General features: G+C 39.9%; 1 protein-coding gene across 2 annotated transcripts in view; it reads left to right on the forward strand.

Moving 5' to 3' along the window:
* The window catches only part of DIAPH3 (diaphanous related formin 3), a 1718568-nt gene that overhangs the window by 693631 nt on the left and 1003132 nt on the right, over positions 1-21805 (forward strand). The gene's annotated exons all lie outside the window — the stretch shown is intronic.

Below are 21805 nucleotides of genomic sequence, written 5' to 3' on the forward strand. Positions count from 1 at the left end.
GCTGTGGGTGATCCTCTTGCAACTTCCTGTTGGGAAGGAGAATATCCCACAAGTAATGGATGATCCGTGGACTGGATACACCACAAGAGAAATAAATTTATCAGGTAAGCATAAATTATGTTTTTTTCTAGACAGACTTTGTTAATTCTAGAAAAGGCTGGCAATATCCCCATGAGAGAAGGGTAAGCTGTATTCAGACACTTTGATAGGAATTTCAGCTTTCTTGAAGGCTCATAAGTTACTGGTGACACTGTTAGGAAAAAACATTTTTTGTTTGTTCAGTAAATGATGCAATTCTAACGTTTTTTTAAGGGACTAAAGGGGTCATTGTGGCTTGTTTTAGGGTTTTTTAACCCACATGGTTAATTAAGAGACACTCAGTTGTTTTTCTAATAGGCCTCAAAACATCGAGTGAGGTGGGATGGTCCTATTTTCGAGCCTCAGTTGCGCAGTTTCTTTTCCTTAGAGACATCCAACTGCTTCTCCAGTGGTTCCTGCTATGTTTGAGGGCTGTAAAGGAGGTTTTTCCCCCACAAATCGTTCTGAAGGGCAGGTAGGCGCCACAGCAGAGCTGTGGCAAGGTGCTGAAAGTCTTTTTTTACTGGTTTTGACGTTTTTTCAATACGGTTTTGCCATTAAGGGGTTGTTTATTTGCATAGCTGTGCAAAGTTACTAAGGCTGTAAGATACTACTGTAAAAATTTTGTTAAGTTTACTGCTTTTTTTTTTACACTGTTTTGCAGAACTTGTGCAGTTTTTTTTTCTCTTAAAGGCACAGTACCGCTTTATTTCTAAGTGTTATTTACTTTGATTACAGTGCTTGCTTGTTACATTACTAGCCTGTTTAACATGTCTGACACCAAGGAAAATCCTTGTTCAATATATTTGGAAGCCTTTGTGGAACCCCTTCTTAGAATGTGTCCCAATTGTACTGATATGGCTATAAATTATAAAGAACATATATTAGCACTTAAAAATAGAGCAATAGATGATTCTCAGTCAGATGTAAATGAGGGTTCGCCATCTAGCTCTCCCCAAGTGTCTCAACCAGTAATGCCCCCACAAGTGACGCCAGGTACCTCTAGTGCGTCCAATTCATTTACTTTATAAGACATGGCCACAGTTATGAATACAACCTTCAAAGAGTTTTTATCCAAACTGCCTGGTTTACAAGGAAAGTGGGACAGCTCTGGGTTAAAGAAAAATGCTGAGCCGTCTCATGGTTTAGTAGCCGTATCTGATATGCCCTCACAATGCTCTGAAGGGGTGAGGGATTTGTTATCTGAGGGAGAAATTTCTGTTTCAGGAAAGACGCTTCCTCAGACAGATTCTGATATGACGACCTTTAAATTTAAGCTTGAATACCTCAGCTTATTGCTTAGGGAGGTATTAGCAACTGTAGATGATTGTGGTCCCAGAGAAATTGTGTAAAATGGATAAATACTTAGAGGTTCCTGTTTACACTGATATTTTTCCAGTCCCTAAGAGGATTGTGAATATTATTGCTAAGGAGTGGAATAGACAAGGTATTCTGTAAACTCCCCCAACTATTTTTAAGAAAATGTTTCCCATATCTGACACCATAAGGGACTCATGGCAGACAGTTCCTAAGGTGGAGGGAGCTTTTCTATTCTGTCTAAGCGTACAACTATACCTATTGAAGACAGTTGTGCTTTCAAAGATCCTATGGATAAAAAATTAGAGGGTCTTGAAGAAAAACATAATTTATGTAAGAACTTACCTGATAAATTCATTTCTTTCATATTAGCAAGAGTCCATGAGCTAGTGACGTATGGGATATACATTCCTACCAGGAGGGGCAAAGTTTCCCAAACCTCAAAATGCCTACAAATACACCCCTCACCACACCCACAAATCAGTTTAACGAATAGCCAAGAAGTGGGGTGATAAGAAAAAAGTGCGAAAGCATAAAAAATAAGGAATTGGAATAATTGTGCTTTATACAAAAAAATCATAACCACCACAAAAAGGGTGGGCCTCATGGACTCTTGCTAATATGAAAGAAATGAATTTATCAGATAAGTTCTAACATAAATTATGTTTTCTTTCATGTAATTAGCAAGAGTCCATGAGCTAGTGACGTATGGGATAATGACTACCCAAGATGTGGATTTTTCCACGCAAGAGTCACTAGAGAGGGAGGGATAAAATAAAGACAGCCAATTCCGCTGAAAAATAATAAACACCCAAAATAAAGATTAAATTTTATAATGAAAAAAACTGAAAACATAAGCAGAAGATTCAAACTGAAACAGCTGCCTGAAGTACTTTTCTACCAAAAACAGCTTCAGAAGAAGAAAACACATCAAAATGGTAGAATTTAGTAAAAGTATGCAAAGAAGACCAAGTTGCTGCTTTGCAAATCTGATCAACCGAAGCTTCATTCCTAAACGCCCAGGAAGTAGAAACTGACCTAGTAGAATGAGCTGTAATCCTTTGAGGCGGAGTTTTACCCGACTCGACATAAGCATGATGAATTAAAGATTTAAACCAAGATGCCAAAGAAATGGTAGAAGCCTTCTGACCTTTCCTAGAACCGGAAAAGATAACAAATAGACTAGAAGTCTTTCAGAAATTCTTAGTAGCTTCAACATAATATTTCAAAGCTCTAACTACATCCAAAGAATGCAATGATTTCTCCTTAGAATTCTTAGGATTAGGACATAATGAAGGAACCACAATTTCTCTACTAATGTTGTTGGAATTCACAACCTTAGGTAAAAATTCAAAAGAAGTTCGCAACACCGCCTTATCCTGATGAAAAATCAGAAAAGGAGACTCACAAGAAAGAGCAGATAATTCAGAAACTCTTCTGGCAGAAGAGATGGCCAAAAGGAACAAAACTTTCCAAGAAAGTAATTTAATGTCCAATGAATGCATAGGTTCAAACGGAAGAGCTTGAAGAGCCCCCAGAACCAAATTCAAACTCCAAGGAGGAGAAATTGACTTAATGACAGGTTTAATACGAACCAAAGCTTGAACAAAACAATGAATATCAGGAAGATTAGCAATCTTTCTGTGAAAAAGAACAGAAAGAGCAGAGATTTGTCCTTTCAAGGAACTTGCAGACAAACCTTTCTCCAAACCATCCTGAAGAAACTGTAAAATTCTCGGAATTCTAAAAGAATGCCAGAAAAAATTATGAGAAAGACACCAAGAAATATAAGTCTTCCAGACTCTATAATATATCTCCCTAGATACAGATTTACGAGCCTGTAACATAGTATTAATCACAGAGTCAGAGAAACCTCTTTGACTAAGAATCAAGCGTTCAATCTCCATACCTTTAAATTTAAGGATTTGAGATCCTGATGGAAAAAAGGACCTTGCGACAGAAGGTCTGGTCTTAACGGAAGAGTCCACGGTTGGCAAGAGGCCATCCGGACAAGATCTGCATACCAAAACCTGTGAGGCCATGCTGGAGCTACCAGCAGAACAAACGAGCATTCCTTCAGAATCTTGGAGATCACTCTTGGAAGAACTACTAGAGGCGGAAAGATATAAGCAGGATGATACTTCCAAGGAAGTGACAATGCATCCACTGCTTCCGCTTGAGGATCCCTGGATCTGGACAGATACCTGGGAAGTTTCTTGTTTAGATGAGAGGCCATCAGATCTATTTCTGGAAGTCCCCACATTTGGACAATCTGAAGAAATACCTCTGGGTGAAGAGACCATTCGCCCGGATGCAACGTTTGGCGACTGAGATAATCCGCTTCCCAATTGTCTATACCTGGGATATGAACCGCAGAAACTAGACAGGAGCTGGATTCCGCCCAGACCAGAATTCGAAATACTTCTTTCATAGCCAGAGGGCTGTGAGTCCCTCCTTGATGATTGATGTATGCCACAGTTGTGACATTGTCTGAAAACAAATGAACGATTCTCTCTTTAGAAGAGGCCAAGACTGAAGAGCTCTGAAAATTGCATGGAGTTCCAAAATATTGATCGGTAATCTCACCTCCTGAGATTCCCAAACCCCTTGTGCCGTCAGAGACCCCCACACAGCTCCCCAACCTGTAAGACTTGCATCTGTTGAGATTACAGTCCAGGTCGGAAGAACAAAAGAAGCCCCCTGAACTAAACGATGGTGATCTGTCCACCACGTCAGAGAGTGTCATACAATCAGTTTTAAAGATATTAATTGAGATATCTTTGTGTAATCCCTGCACCACTGGTTCAGCATACAGAGCTGAAGCGGTCGCATGTGAAAACGAGCAAAGGGGATCGCGTCCGATGCAGCAGTCATAAGACCTAGAATTTCCATGCATAAGGCTACCGAAGGGAATGATTGTGACTGAAGGTTTCGACAAGCTGATATCAATTTTAGACGTCTCTTGTCTGTCAAAGATAGAGTCATGGACACTGAATCTATCTGGAAACCCAAAAAGGTTACCCTTGTCTGAGGAATCAATGAACTTTTTAGTAAATTGATCCTCCAACCATGATCTTGAAGAAACAACACAAGTCGATTCGTATGAGATTCTGCTAAATGTGAAGACTGAGCAAGTACCAAGATATCGTCCAAATAAGGAAATACCACAATACCCTGTTCTCTGATTACAGACAGAAGGGCACCGAGAACCATTTGTAAAAATTCTTGGAGCTGTTGCTAGGTCAAACGACAGAGCCACAAACTGGTAATGCTTGTCTAGGAACGAGAATCTCAGAAACTGATAGTGATCTGGATGAATCGGAATATGCAGATATGCATCCTGTAAATCTATTGTAGACATATAATGCCCTTGCTGAACAAAAGGCAGTATAGTCCTTACAGTTACCATTTTGAAAGTTGGTATCCTTACATAACGATTCAATATTTTTAGATCCAGAACTGGTCTGAAGGAATTCTCCTTCTTTGGTACAATGAAGAGATTTGAATAAAACCCCAGTCCCTGTTCCAGAACTGGAACTGGCATAATTACTCCAGCCAACTCTAGATCTGAAACACATTTCAGAAATGCTTGAGCCCTCGCTGGATTTACTGGGACACGGGAAAGAAAAAATCTCTTTGCAGGAGGCCTTATCTTGAAGCCAATTCTGTACCCTTCTGAAACAATATTCTGAATCCAAAGATTGTGAACGGAATTGATCCAAATTCCTTTGAAAAAACTTAATCTGCCCCCTACCAGCTGGGCTGGAATGAGGGCCGCACCTTCATGTGGACTTAGGAGCTGGCTTTGATTTTCTAAAAGGCTTGGATTTATTCCAGACTGGAGATGGTTTCCAAACTGATACCGCTCCTGAGGATGAAGGATCAGGCTTTTGTTCCTTGTTGTGACGAAAGGAACAAAAACGATTATTAGACCTAAATTTACCTCTAGATTTTTTATCCTGTGGTAAAAAAGTTCCTTTCCCTCCAGTAACAGTTGAGATAATAGAATCCAACTGAGAACCAAATAATTTATTACCCTGGAAAGAAAGGGAAAGCAGAGTAGACTTAGAAGACATATCAGCATTCCAAGTTTTAAGCCATAAAGCTCTTCTAGCTAAAATAGCTAGAGACATATACCTGACATCAACTCTAATGATAGCAAAGATGGCATCACAAATAAAATTATTAGCAAGAGTAGAGACAGCCCCATCAACCTTAGGGATTTTGTCCCAAAATTCTAATCTGTCAGATGGCACAGGATATAATTGCTTAAAACGTTTAGAAGGAGTAAATGAATTACCCAAATTATTCCATTCCCTGGAAATTACTTCAGAAATAGCACCAGGAACAGGAAAAACTTCTGGAATAACTACAGGAGATTTAAAAACCTTATCTAAACGTTTAGATTTAGTATCAAGAGGACCAGAATCCTCTATTTCTAATGCAATTAGGACTTCTTTAAGTAAAGAACGAGTAAATTCCATTTTAAATAAATATGAAGATTTATCAGCATCAACCTCTGAGACAGAATCCTCTGAACCAGAAGAGCCATTATCAGAATCAGAATGATGATGTTCATTTAAAAATTCATCTGAAAAATGAGAAGTTTTAAAAGACTTTTTACGTTTACTAGAAGGAGGAATAACAGACATAGCCTTCTTAATGGATTTAGAAACAAAATCTCTTATGTTATCAGGAACACTCTGAGTATTAGATGTTGATGGAACAGCAACAGGTAATGTAACTTTACTAAAGGAAATATTATCTGCATTAACAAGTTTGTCATGACATTCAATACAAACAACAGCTGGAGGAACAGCTACCAAAAGTTTACAGCAGATACACTTAGCTTTGGTAGCTCCAGCACCAGGCAGCAATTTTCCAGAAGTATCTTCTGACTCAGCTTCAACATGGGACATCTTGCAATATGTAATAGAAAAAACAACATATAAAGCAAAATTGATCAAATTCCTTAAATGACAGTTTCAGGAATGGGAAAAAATGCCAGTGAACAAGCTTCTAGCAACCAGAAGCAATAAAAAATGAGACTTAAATAATGTGGAGACAAAAGTGACGCCCATATTTTTTTAGCGCCAAATAAGACGCCCACATTATTTGGCGCCTAAATGCTTTTGGCGCCAAAAAATGACGCCACATCCGGAACGCCGACATTTTTGGCGCAAAAGAACGTAAAAAATGACGCAACTTCCGGCGACACGTATGACGCCGGAAACAGAAAAAAAAAATTGCGCTAAAAAATCCGCGCCAAGAATGACGCAATAAAATGAAGCATTTTGAGCCCCCGCGAGCCTAACAGCCCACAGGGAAAAGTCAAATTTTAAGGTAAGAAAAAAATTGTTTTATTCAAATGCATTATCCCAAATATGAAACTGACTGTCTGAAAATAAGGAATGTTGAACATCCTGAGTCAAGGCAAATAAATGTTTGAATACATATATTTAGAACTTTATAAAAAAGTGCCCAACCATAGCTTAGAGTGTCACAGAAAATAAGACTTACTTACCCCAGGACACTCATCTACATGTTGTAGAAAGCCAAACCAGTACTGAAACGAAAATCAGCAGAGGTAACGGTATATATATAAGAGTATATTGTCGATCTGAAAAGGGAGGTAAGAGATGAATCTCTATGACCGATAACAGAGAACCTATGAAATAGACCCCGTAGAAGGAGATCATTGAATTCAAATAGGCAATACTCTCCTCACATCCCTCTGACATTCACTGCACGCTGAGAGGAAAACCGGGCTCCAACCTGCTGCGGAGCGCATATCAACGTAGAATCTAGCACAAACTTACTTCACCACCTCCATAGGAGGTAAAGTTTGTAAAACTGATTTGTGGGTGTGGTGAGGGGTGTATTTGTAGGCATTTTGAGGTTTGGGAAACTTTGCCCCTCCTGGTAGGAATGTATATCCCATACGTCACTAGCTCATGGACTCTTGCTAATTACATGAAAGAAATGTTTGTTCATCAAGGTTTTTCTCTCCAACCTATTGCATGCATTGTTCCTGTAACGACTGCAGCTGCTTTCTGGTTTGAGGCTCTAGAGGAGGCTCTTCAAATGAAGACTCCATTAGAGGAGATTATGGACAGAATTAAGGCCCTTAAGTTGGATAATTCTTTTATTACAGATGCCGCATTTCAACTGGCTAAATTAGCGGCAAATAATTCAGGTTTTGCCATTTTAGCACGCAGGGCGTTATGGCTTAAGTCCTGGTTTGCTGATGTGTCATCTAAATCTAAACTTTTGAACATTCCTTTCAAAGGTAAGACCCTATTTGGGCCTGAACTGAAAGAGATTATTTCAGACATCACTGGAGTTAAAGGTCATGCCCTCCCTTAGGATAGATCAAGTAAGATGAGGACCAAACAGAATAATTTTTGTTCCTTTCGGAACTTTAAGAGTGGTCCCGCTTCAGCTTCCTCTACTGCAAAGCAAGAGGGGAATTTTGCCCAATCCAAGTCAGTATGGAAACCTAACCAGGCTTGGAACAAGGGTAAACAGGCCAAGATGCCTGCAGCTGCTTCTAAAACAGCATGAAGGGGTAGCCCCGATCCGGGACCGGTTCTAGTAGGGGGCAGACTCTCTCTTTGCTCAGGCTTGGGCGAGAGATGTTCACAATCCCTGGGCTTTAGAAATTGTGTCCCAGGGGTATCTCTGGAATTCAAAGACTCCCTTCCAAGGGGAAGATTTCACATTTCTCGATTGTCTGTAAACCAAACAAAGAGAGAGGCGTTCTTACACTGTGTAGAAGACTTACATGCCATGGGTGTGATCCGCCCAGTCCCAATAGAGGAACAGGGTTAGGGTTTTATTCAAACCTGTTTGTGGTTCCCAAAAAATAGGGAACTTTCAGAGCAATCTTGATCTCAAAATTCTAAACAAGTTCCTCAAGGTTCCATCATTCAAGATGGAGACTATTCGGACTATTCTACCTCTGATCCAGGAGGGTCAATATATGACTACCGTGGACTTAAAAGATGCGTATCTACACATCCCTTTTCACAGAGATCATCATCAATTTCTCAGATTCGCCTTTCTAAACAGGCATTACCAGTTTGTGGCCATTCCCTTCTAGTTGGCCACGGCTCCCAGAATTTTCACAAAAGTGCTAGGGTCCCTTCTGGCGGTTCTGCGACCACGGGGCATAGCAGTGGCACCTTATCTAGACGACATCTTAATTCAGGCATTGACTTTCCAGCTAGCCAAGTCTCACACGGACATCGTGTTGGCTTTTCTGAGAGCTCACGGGTGGAAGGTGAACATAAAAAAGAGTTCTCTCTTCCTTCTTACAAGAGTTTCCTTCCTAAGGACTCTGATAGACTAGGTAGAAATGTAAATATTTCTGACGGAGGTCAGAAAATTAAAACTCTTAACCACTTGCCGAGCTCTTCATTCCATTCCTCGGCCATCAGTGGCTCAGTGTATGGAGGTAATCGGACTCATGGTAGCGGCAATGGAAATAGTTCATTTTGCCCGCCTACACCTCAGACCACTGCAACTATGCACGCTCAAACAGTGGAACAGGGATTATGCAGATTTATCTCCTCAACTGCATCTGCACCAGGGGACCAGAGACTCTCTTCTCTGGTGGTTGTCTCAGGACCACCTGTCTCAGGGAATGTGTTTCCGCAGGCCAGAGTGGCTCATTGTAACAACAGATGCCTTCCTGAATGCACAGGGCTTATGGTCTCGGGAGAAAGCTCTCCTCCCGATAAACATTCTAGAACTGAGAGCGATATTCAATGCGCTTCAGGCGTGGCCTCAACTTGCTGCGGCCAAATTCATCAGATTTCAGTCGGACAACATCACGACTGTAGCTTATATCAATCATCAAGGAGGAACAAGGAGTCCTCTAGCGATGATGGAGGTAACAAAAATAATCCGGTGGGCGAGGATCACTCTTGCCATCTCTCAGCAATCCACATCCCAGGGGTAGAGAACTGGGAGGCGGATTTTCTAAGTCGTCAGACTTTTCATCCGCGGGAGTGGGAACTCCATCCGGAGGTATTTGCCCAGCTGATTCAGCTATGGGGCATGGCTTGTTGAGCAATTCTTGTTGAGGTGCATAGGAGCTGCAGGGGTCAATTTTTATTTTTTCATTGTGAAATTTCTGTGTATTATAGTTAACGTTCGTTTCTTAAAGGGACAGTAACATTTAAAAAAAAAATTATTGGCTGCAATTTTTTTGAAATTTGATTTTCTTGAATTTTTTTTTCTTGCTAGTGTGTACAGATGGAGCAAGAGGACTTGCAGGCTATTACTTGCCCTTTATGCTTTGATGCTAATGTGGAGCCGCCTATCCCTTTCTGTTCCTCATGTATAGAGAGAACATAACAGTATAGGGATAGGCTTTTTGATTCAGAGCCTTCTTTTTCTAAGGAGAATAATGTTCAGGAGTCTCCTGTTCCGGGATGGTCTTCAGAAGGAGCTATCTGCTAGGACCTTGAAGGGTCAAATCTCAGCCTTATCGGTGCTATTACACAAGCATTTGGCAGACTTGCCGTAAGTTCAGTCCTTTTGTCAGGCATTGGTTAGAATTAGACCTGTGTTTAAGGCAAATGCTCTTTCTTGGAGTCTTAATCTTGTTCTTAATGTTTTGCAGCTGCGTCCTTTTGAGCCTATGCATTCTGTTGATAGTAAGCTTTTATCTTGGAAGGTTTTTTTTTTTTTAGCCATTTCCTCTGCTCGGAGGATCTCTGAGCTTTCTGCATTGCAATTTGATTCACCTTATCTTATATTTCACGCAGATAAGGCTGTGCTTAGAACTAAGTTGGGTTTTCTTCCCAAGATGGTTTCTAACAAGAATTTAAATCAGGAAATCGTTGTTCCTTTTTTGTGTCCGAAGCCGCCTTCTGATAAAGAGCGGTTGTTACATAATCTGGACCTAGTCCGTGCTCTTAAGTTTTATTTGGAAGTGACTAAGGATTTTCTTAAGTCTTCTGCACTTTCTGTCGTTTTTTCAGGAAAGAATAGAGGTCAGAAGACTTCTGCCTGTACTCTTGCTATTTGGTTGCAAAGTGTGATTCGGTTGGCCTATGAATCGTCTGGGGAAACAGCCTCCGGAGAGAACTAGGGCTCATTCCACCAGAGCTGTAGCCTCTTCTTGCTCTTTCAAAATTGAAGCTTCTATGGAGCAGATTTGCAAGGCTGCAACTTGGTCTTCTTTGCATACCTTTTCAAAATGTTACAGATTTGATACTTTTGCCTCGGCTGAGGCAGCTTTTGGGAGAAAGGTTCTTCAAGCGGTGGTGCCTTCCGTTTAGACATACTGGTTTTTCTTTCCCTCCTTATTCATCTGTGTCCTCTAGCTTGGGTATTGGTTCCCAACAGTAATTACAGATGAACCCATGGACTCACCACATCTTTAGAAGAAAACAAAATTTATGCTTACCTGATAAATTTATTTCTTCAAGATGTGGTGAGTCCACGGACCTACCCTTTTGCTTTTGTTTTTGCTTGTTTTTTTATGGTATTTAATTAAACTTTAGACACCTCCGCACCTTGTGTTGCTTTCTTTTCTCCATTTACTTTCAGTCAAATGACTGGGGTTTATGGGTAGGGAAGTGATACTTAACAGTTTTTACTGTGGTGCTCTTTGCCGCCTCCTGCTGGCGAGGAGTGGTATTCCCAACAGTAATTACAGATGAACCCGTGGACTCACCACATCTTGAAGAAATAAATTTAGCAGGTAGGCATGCATTTTGTTTTGCCTTCAACATGTTACAGCTGAGACTGTATATGCTTATCTGCGCTTCTTGAATAGCTGAGTATCCCCTGTGTCATATCAACTTGTACATTCAATGCTGCTTAAAGGGACACTGAACCCAAATTTTTTCTTTTTTGATTCAGGTAGAGCATGCAATTTTAAACAACTTTCTAATTTACTCCTATTATAATTTTTTCTTCGTTCTCTTTCTTTATTTGCAAAAGAAGGCATCTAAGCTATTTTTTTGGTTCAGGACCATGGAATGCACTTGTTTATTGGTAGGTGAATTTACCCACCAATCGGCAAGAACAACAGTGTGTTCACCAAAAATGGGCCGGCATCTAAACTTACATTGTTGCATTTCAAATAAAGATACCAAGAGAATGAAAATAATTTGATAATAGGAGTAAATTAGAAAGTTGCTTAAAATTGCATGCTTTATCTGAATCATGATAGAAAAAAAATTGGGTTCAGTGTCCCTTTAAGCCTCGCAGAATTTGTTTTCCTCTCCTTTAACCATAGATATCTGCTAATTGATACGATATACCTCTGCTAGGTATAGGGCCCATACCCAGTCGACGGGATTTAACCAAGAGAAAAGGAGAAATATGATTCTTTTTATCATAGTAGGGATGCATCCATATTTTGCCTCACACTAACAAATGTCTTACCATAGTAATCCTATCATTATAGAGGCAGTTACGGTGCCACAATATATTCCTAGGTTATCTCTATTTTGGGCTGTCTGTTCTACTCATCAGGCAGTGTCACACTTAGCACAATTATACCTTGTACACCCCCAGATGCTTAAAAACATATTAAATACCTTCACTTCATAATTAATAACATTAGTGTATTCTGTCAGCTATTTGTACTTCCAGTAGTGGTTGATTAGTGGAGGGCTGGTTTTTCCCATACCTGATGATCTCCTCATACGTTTAGCTGTACTATAATAAGCTAATCAATTACCCCTATGCTACCAGAAACTACAGGAGAGCTCCTGACCTGTTGCTAGACCGCGTGCCCCCCCCCCCCACATACACACACACACCCTTCGAATAGAACTCTGGCACTTTTTGATTGTGACCAGAGTCTTTTTTTGAGGTCTCTCTCAAAACATACCGCCTCTAAAATTAATATTTTTCCAACCAGATACCCATGCTTATGTGGCTCATATATATTCTTAGCTACATTTTTAGTTCTTAGATATCATGATCCACAGTTTGCTATTTACCTTCTACATTACTATGGGTTTATATAAAGCACCTCTTAATTATTTTGTATGTTCTAAAATATGTTTTACATGTGTGCAGATTATTCCAAAGCAAAACAAAAATGGAAAATGTGAGGTTCATTCTATGCATTTCCATATTTACATGCAATGTAACAAATATGATTATGTATTCCTGTCAATATATTTGATATATTTTCCTTCTGTACTCATACCATTAGAAATGTTACATGTCTGTTACATTATGTATAAAACCTCAATAAAGATTTAAAAAAAAAAAAAACAAAAAAAAAACATTCACTTTACCTTTAGTGTAGAGATTACCCTCCCACCTGACACTTCCCACCCCCTCATCCCTCCCAAACAGCTCTCTTCCCTCCCTCACCCCACTGGTCACCACCATCTTAGGTACTAGCAGACAAACTGCCAGTATCAAGATTTGAGGCATTTTTTTTATATTTGATAATTTTTCTGCAGCATAGAATCCCTTTTATGCTTCAACCTCCCTGATCCCTCCCAATCAGCTCTCTAACCCTCCCCCTCTAACTAGTACCGCTTCTAGGTGGATGGGCTGCTTACAGGCTGGTGCCTATTTGCACTGCAGTGAAAAAATGTTGTGCCTCAGGCACTGAAAGTATTTAGTGCAGTACAAGTTCAAACCTTGCTGTTTACAGACACATCTAGTACAAGTTCAAAATCTTGCTGTTTACAGTCACAAGTCCCTTATTAAAGACTTTGAGTTGGTAATATAAAATGATAAACTGTAAAAAAAAAAAAGTAAAAAAAAAAAAAATCTTTGCAATTTACTTAAATTATTTATTTTGTCCCCTTTTTCTGTAATTCCATTCTGAAATTGTGAGCTTCTCAGTTGCTTTTAGAAATGAAAGTGCAAAACACTGTTATATTCCACACAGTCATTGGCTGCACACTCTAATGACCTATTTAGAACTGTCCCTTATTGGTCACAGCAGAGAAAGTATCCTAAGTTACAACATGGCAGCTCCCATTGTTTAATAGACATCAAAACTTTACAACTCTTATTTTAACATAGTAACATAGTAGATAAGGTTGAAAAAAGACTGAAGTCCATCGAGTTCAACCTATACAAATCTAAAATACTTTCAAAAAGCTCCAGTTAAGCTTAAATAACCCCATTACAATGTGACCCATTTAATACTAGCAATCATATCCATTAATTTTGTTTATATACAGAAATTTATCCAGACTATTTTTAAATGTATCTATGGTATTGGCATTCACTACCTCCTTTGGTAATGAGTTTCACAATTTTATTGCTCTTACAGTGAAAAAACGTTTTGTCAATATTTAAGCCGCTAATGAAACTTTAAAAAATATTTTTTTTTGTTATTCTCAGACTAATGTTTTCTTTGAATACATCATTCTATCTAGCATTTATTTAAAGGGACACTGAACCCAAATTTTTTCTTTTGTGATTCAGATAGAGCGTTCGATTTTAAGCAACTTTCTAATTTACACCTATTATATATTTTTCTTCGTTCTCTTGCTTTCTTTATTTGAAAAAGGCATCTAAGCTATTTTTTGGGGTTCAGAACCATGGAAAGCACTTGTGTATTGGTGGGTGAATTTATCCACCAATCAGCAAGAATAACCCAGTTTGTTCATCAAAAATGGGCCGGCATCTAAACTTACATTCTTGCATTTCAAATAAAGATACCAAGAGAATGAAGACAATTTGATAATAGGAGTCAATTCGAAATTGCTTAAAATTGCATGCTTTATCTGAATCCCAAAAGAAAAAATGTGGGTTTAATGTCCCTTTAAAAAAAAACAAAAAACTTTTTTCTCTTGTTAAGTGTATCCAGTCCACGGATCATCCATTACTTATGGGATATTAACTCCTCCCCAACAGGAAGTGCAAGAGGATTCACCCAGCAGAGCTGCTATATAGCTCCTCCCCTAACTGCCATTACCAGTCATTCTCTTGCACCCAGCAACTAGATAGGTCGTGTGAGAGGACTATGGTGATTATACTTAGTTTTATATCTTCAATCAAAAGTTTGTTATTTTAAAATAGCACCGGAGTGTGTTATTACCTCTCTGGCAGAGTTTGAGGAAGAATCTACCAGAGTTTTGCTATGATTTTAGCCGGAGTAGTTAAGATCATATTGCTGTTCTCGGCCATCTGAGGAGTGAGGTAAACTTCAGATCAGGGGACAGCGGGCAGATGAATCTGCATAGAGGTATGTAGCAGTTTTTATTTTCTGACAATGGAATTGATGAGAAAATCCTGCCATACCGATATAATGTCATGTATGTATACTTTACACTTCAGTATTCTGGGAGAATGGTACTTCACTAGAATTACACTGTAAGAAAGACATAAAGCTGTTTAATAACTAGAGATTATGTTTAACGTTTTTGCTGGAATGTAAAATTGTTTTCATTTGCTGAGGTACTGAGTGAATAAATGTTTGGGCACCATTTTTCCACTTGGCAGTTGCTTAAATCTGTTTTTTCTGTCAGTTTCTGTTCTCCCTCACTGCTGTGTGTGTGGGGGAGGGGCGCTTTTACTATGCATCAAATATTTCAGTCAGCAACTCATTGTATTCCCTGCATGATCTGGTTCATCTCTACAGAGCTCAGGGGTCTTCAAAACTTATTTTGAGGGAGGTAATTTCTCTCAGCAGAGCTGTGAGAATTATAGTTTGACTGAAATAAAAACTTTTATTCTGTAATTTGTTTCCTGCTTTCAGAAATTGTTATCTTTGCTAATGGGATTAAACCTTTGCTAAAGTTGTGTTGTTTACAAGGATTGAGGCTATAACTGTTTCAATTTATTAATTTTTAACTGTCATAGATCTTCTGTGCTTCTTAAAGGCACAGTACGTTTTAATATTATTCTATTTGAATTGTATTTCCAAGTTGCAAGTTTATTTGCTAGTGTGTTAAACATGTCTGATTCAGAAGATGATACCTGTGTCATTTGTTGCAATGCCAAAGTGGAGCCCAATAGAAATTTATGTACTAACTATATTGATGCTACTTTAAATAAAAATCAATCTGTACAAATTGAACAAATTTCACCAAACAACGAGGGGAGAGTTATGCCGACTAACTCGCCTCACGTGTCAGTACCTACATCTCCCGCTCAGAGGGAGGTGCGTGATATTGTAGCGCCGAGTACAGCTGGGCGGCCATTACAAATCACATTACAGGATATGGCTACTGTTATGACTGAAGTTTTGGCTAAATTACCAGAACTAAGAGGTAAGCGTGATCACTCTGGGGTGAGAACAGAGTGCGCTGATAATATTAGGGCCATGTCAGACACTGCGTCACAATTTGCAGAACATGAGGACGGAGAGCTTCATTCTGCGGGTGACGGTTCTGATCCAAACAAACTGGATTCAGATATTTCAAATTTTAAATTTAAGCTGGAAAACCTCTGTGTATTACTAGGGGAGGTGTTAGCGGCTCTGAATGATTGTAACACAGTTGCAATACCAGAGAAAATGTGTAGGTTGGATAAATATTTTGCGGTACCGGCGAGTACTGACGTTTTTCCTATACCTAAGAGACTTACTGAAATTGTTACTAAGGAGTGGGATAGACCCGGTGTGCCGTTCTCACCCCCTCCGATATTTAGAAAGATGTTTCCAATAGACGCCACCACACGGGACTTATGGCAAACGGTCCCTAAGGTGGAGGGAGCAGTTTCTACTTTAGCTAAGCGTACCACTATCCCGGTGGAGGATAGCTGTGCCTTTTCAGATCCAATGGATAAAAAGTTAGAGGGTTACCTTAAGAAAATGTTTGTTCAACAAGGTTTTATATTGCAACCTCTTGCATGCATTGCGCCTGTCACGGCTGCAGCAGCATTTTGGTTTGAGTCTCTGGAAGAGACACTTGAATCAGCTCCATTAGATGAGATTACACACAAGCTTAAAGCCCTTAAGTTAGCTAACTCATTTATTTCAGATGCCGTAGTACATTTAACTAAACTTACGGCTAAGAATTCCGGATTCGCCATTCAGGCACGCAGAGCACTGTGGCTAAAATCCTGGTCAGCTGACGTTACTTCTAAATCTAAATTGCTTAATATACCTTTCAAAGGGCAGACCTTATTCGGGCCCGGGTTGAAAGAAATTATCGCTGACATTACAGGAGGTAAATGCCATGCCCTGCCTCAAGACAGAGCCAAACCTAAGGCTAGACAGTCTAATTTTCGTTCCTTTCGTAATTTCAAAGCAGGAGCAGCATCAACTTCCTCTGCACCAAAACAGGAAGGAGCTGTTGCTCGCTACAGACAAGGCTGGAGACCTAACCAGTCCTGGAACAAGGGCAAGCAGGCCAGGAAACCTGCTGCTGCCCCTAAGACAGCATGAATCGAGGGCCCCCGATCCGGGAACGGATCTAGGGGGGGGGCAGACTTTCTCTCTTCGCCCAGGCTTGGGCAAGAGATGTCCAGGATCCCTGGGCGTTAGAGATCATATCTCAGGGATACCTTCTAGACTTCAAATTCTCTCCCCCAAGAGGGAGATTTCATCTGTCAAGGTTGTCAACAAACCAAATAAAGAAAGAGGCGTTTCTACGCTGCGTACAAGATCTTTTATTAATGGGAGTGATCCATCCGGTTCCGCGGTCGGAACAAGGACAAGGGTTTTACTCAAATCTGTTTGTGGTTCCCAAAAAAGAGGGAACTTTCAGGCCAATCTTGGATTTAAAGATCCTAAACAAATTCCTAAGAGTTCCATCGTTCAAAATGGAAACTATTCGGACAATTTTACCCATGATCCAAAAGGGTCAGTACATGACCACAGTGGATTTAAAGGATGCTTACCTTCACATACCGATTCACAAAGATCATTACCGGTATCTAAGGTTTGCCTTTCTAGACAGGCATTACCAGTTTGTAGCTCTTCCATTCGGATTGGCTACGGCTCCGAGAATCTTCACAAAGGTTCTGTGTGCTCTTCTGGCGGTACTAAGACCGCGAGGAATTGCGGTAGCTCCATACCTAGACGACATTCTGATACAAGCTTCAAGCTTTCAAACTGCCAAGTCTCATACAGAGTTAGTACTGGCATTTCTAAGGTCGCATGGATGGAAGGTGAACGAAAAGAAGAGTTCTCTCTTTCCACTCACAAGAGTTCCCTTCTTGGGGACTCTTATAGATTCTGTAGAAATGAAGATTTACCTGACAGAAGACAGGTTAACAAAGCTTCAAAATGCATGCCGTGTCCTTCATTCCATTCAACACCCGTCAGTAGCTCAATGCATGGAGGTGATCGGCTTAATGGTAGCAGCAATGGACATAGTACCCTTTGCACGTCTACATCTCAGACCGCTGCAATTGTGCATGCTAAGTCAGTGGAATGGGGATTACTCAGACTTGTCCCCTACTCTGAATCTGGATCAAGAGACCAGAAATTCTCTTCTATGGTGGCTTTCTCGGCCACATCTGTCCAGGGGGATGCCATTCAGCAGGCCGGACTGGACAATTGTAACAACAGACGCCAGCCTACTAGGTTGGGGCGCTGTCTGGAATTCTCTGAAGGCTCAGGGACAATGGAATCAGGAGGAGAGTCTCCTACCAATAAACATTCTGGAATTGAGAGCAGTTCTCAATGCCCTTCTGGCTTGGCCCCAGTTAACAACTCGGGGGTTCATCAGGTTTCAGTCGGACAACATCACGACTGTAGCTTACATCAACCATCAGGGAGGGACAAGAAGCTCCCTAGCAATGATGGAAGTATCAAAGATAATTCGCTGGGCAGAGTCTCACTCTTGCCACCTGTCAGCAATCCACATCCCGGGAGTGGAGAACTGGGAGGCGGATTTCTTAAGTCGTCAGACTTTTCATCCGGGGGAGTGGGAACTTCATCCGGAGGTCTTTGCCCAAATACTTCGACGTTGGGGCAAACCAGAGATAGATCTCATGGCGTCTCGACAGAACGCCAAGCTTCCTCGTTACGGGTCCAGATCCAGGGATCCGGGAGCGGTTCTGATAGATGCTTTGACAGCACCTTGGACCTTCGGGATGGCTTATGTGTTTCCACCCTTCCCGATGCTTCCTCGATTGATTGCCAGAATCAAACAGGAGAGAGCATCAGTGATTCTAATAACGCCTGCATGGCCACGCAGGACTTGGTATGCAGATCTAGTGGACATGTCATCCTGTCCACCTTGGTCGCTACCTCTGAAACAGGACCTTCTGATCCAGGGTCCCTTCAAACATCAAAATCTAATTTCTCTGAAGCTGACTGCTTGAAAATTGAACGCTTGATTTTATCAAAACGTGGTTTTTCTGAGTCAGTTATTGATACCTTAATACAGGCTAGGAAGCCTGTTACCAGAAAGATTTACCATAAGATATGGCGCAAATACTTATATTGGTGCGAATCCAAGAGTTACTCATGGAGTAAGGTTAGGATTCCGAGGATATTGTCTTTTCTACAAGAAGGTTTAGAAAAGGGTTTATCCGCTAGTTCCTTAAAGGGACAGATTTCAGCTCTGTCCATTCTTTTACACAAACGTCTGTCAGAAGTTCCGGACGTTCAAGCTTTTTGTCAGGCTTTAGCTAGGATCAAGCCTGTGTTTAAAACTGTTGCTCCACCATGGAGTTTGAACTTAGTTCTTAATGTTTTACAGGGGGTTCCGTTTGAACCCCTTCTTTCCATTGATATCAAGTTGTTATCTTGGAAAGTTCTGTTTTTAATGGCGATTTCCTCGGCTCGAAGAGTCTCTGAGTTATCTGCCTTACATTGTGATTCTCCTTATCTGATTTTTCATTCAGACAAGGTAGTTCTGCGTACTAAACCTGGGTTCCTACCTAAGGTGGTCACTAACAGGAATATCAATCAAGAGATTGTGGTTACATCTTTGTGTCCTAATCCTTCTTCGAAAAAGGAACGTCTGCTACACAATCTAGATGTAGTCCATGCCCTGAAATTTTATCTTCAGGCAACTAAGGATTTTCGACAAACGTCTTCCCTGTTTGTCGTTTATTCTGGTCAGAGGAGAGGTCAAAAAGCTTCGGCTACCTCTCTCTCCTTTTGGCTTCGTAGCATAATACGGTTAGCCTATGAGACTGCTTGACAGCAGCCTCCTGAAAGAATTACAGCACATTCTACTAGAGCTGTGGCTTTCACTTGGGCCTTTAAGAATGAGGCTTCTGTTGAACAGATTTGCAAGGCTGCAACTTGGTCTTCTCTTCATACTTTTTCCAAATTTTACAAATTTGACACTTTTGCTTCTTCGGAGGCTGTTTTTGGGAGAAAGGTTCTTCAGGCAGTGGTTCCTTCCGTATAAAGAGCCTGCCTGTCCCTCCCGTCATCCGTGTACTTTAGCTTTGGTATTGGTATCCCATAAGTAATGGATGATCCGTGGACTGGATACACTTAACAAGAGAAAACATAATTTATGCTTACCTGATAAATTTATTTCTCTTGTAGTGTATCCAGTCCACGGCCCGCCCTGTCACTTTAAGGCAGGTAATTTTTCCATTAAACTACAGTCACCACTGTACCCTATGGTTTTCCTTTCTCTGCATGTTTTCGGTCGAATGACTGGTAATGGCAGTTAGGGGAGGAGCTATATAGCAGCTCTGCTGGGTGAATCCTCTTGCACTTCCTGTTGGGGAGGAGTTAATATCCCATAAGTAATGGATGATCCGTGGACTGGATACACTACAAGAGAAATAAATTTATCAGGTAAGCATAAATTATGTTTTTTATTTTATTTTCTAAAAGTGGTCCTTTTACCCTGTTAATTACTTTTATTAGGGTTTGCTGAAACTCCTGGTGATATGGAAATTACAAGTGAAGAGTTGCTATGCTAACTTTTGTATAAGATTTTAGTTTGGTCCTACAATTATCCTAAAATTTTACTTTCTTCAGCCAAGTTTGTCTTTCTAGAGGAAACAAAAAATCAGTTATCGGCAAAACAATAGACACTGCTCTTAAAGGGACACTAAACGATTGAAAAAAATTATCTTAAATCCCTCTATCAATCTTTGATATTAATATTTGTAATTGGCTTTGCTTGTCATATTATTACCATTCTCTCTATATTCTGCTTCAAAAATAAATTGAATTCCAAACCCACCTTTATAAGCTTTGGTTTGAAGAACGAATAATTCATGATAACCTGAGTTATCAAGATGGCCGACTTTGTCCGTACTGCGCATGCGCAATCTATCTTACATGTCATCCTCTACAACAAGCCGTATCCTGTGTGAATGAATAGCTATTCAATTGCTAGGATTTTGTATAGCGCATGCGTTGTGCCAGTAGTTCATTTGCTTTACTGAGGAATCAAAGCGGCTATCTGCGCATGCAATGGGTGACAAAACAATGCGATAATTATATGCACGAAAATGCATTGTGATTGGAGACATAATTTTGTATTGAAGGCAGCATAAAAGGGAGTTTGGCTTTGATTACGTTTTTGCTAAAATAATATATATAGTTTTATAACGATTATAACGCTCGTTTTAAGGTCAAAGTGGGTAAGTTTTGATATTTGAATTGTGTAGATTCGTTTGTGATGATTTATTTATATGCAAAAATTGAAACTTTTGGAATCCTTTAAATATGGATGTTAAAATGTAGTTCTGAATGCTCTCTTAATTTTTTTTTTTTTTTTTTTTAAATCCATTGATACATCTAACAGCTGATCTAATGAAACTGTTGCTATTTTATTAATAGTGTAATTCTCCACCTGAAATTGTGAAGATAACTCTCAGTATCCCTTTCTAATTTACTGGTTTAGACTGTGGTCACATATATTGTGACATTTGTATTTTGACAGGCCATATTATTTAATGCATTTAGTCTTTACAATCCTTTCAGAACTATTCACTGTAGACTTTTAAAGCTTTCAGAGCCATATTTTGATGGCTAAAATGTCATTTATTTTTTTAAGTATGTTGTCTGAATAAATGACTTGGCTTTTTCTGTTGAATAAAACAGAGCTAGCACTGATTTAATGAATATACCTGGAGACCTTTTCTTTTTTCCAATTTGTCCAAGGTCCTGCATGTTTGAACATTTAGAGCTCTTGAATTATCTCAAAATGTCATTAGAGCTGTTTAACTATCTTACTAGCAAAAACACATAGTTGTTTAGTGTTTCATGTTTTGTTTTCTTCTAAAGATGTGGTAAGTACACAGGTTCATCTTAATTACTGTTGGAAATACCACTCCTCGCAAGCAGGAGGAGGCAAAGAGCACCACAGTAAAAACTGTTAAGTATCACTTCCCTAACCATAAACCCCAGTCATTCTCTTTTCCTGCATGTGCATGGAGGAGGTGAAGTTTAGTGTGTAATAAAATTATATTTTCTGAGAATATTGAGACTTCAATCAAGCTGCAGGGTATAACCTAGTCCACGTTAGTCTTTGCGTTCGAGCTGTGGTGTTTTTAAAGCAGTGGGAAACTTGCTTCCTCCATTTCTCTACCTATG

This window comes from Bombina bombina, chromosome 3 (assembly GCF_027579735.1).
Source record: "Bombina bombina isolate aBomBom1 chromosome 3, aBomBom1.pri, whole genome shotgun sequence".
NCBI lineage: Eukaryota > Metazoa > Chordata > Amphibia > Anura > Bombinatoridae > Bombina > Bombina bombina.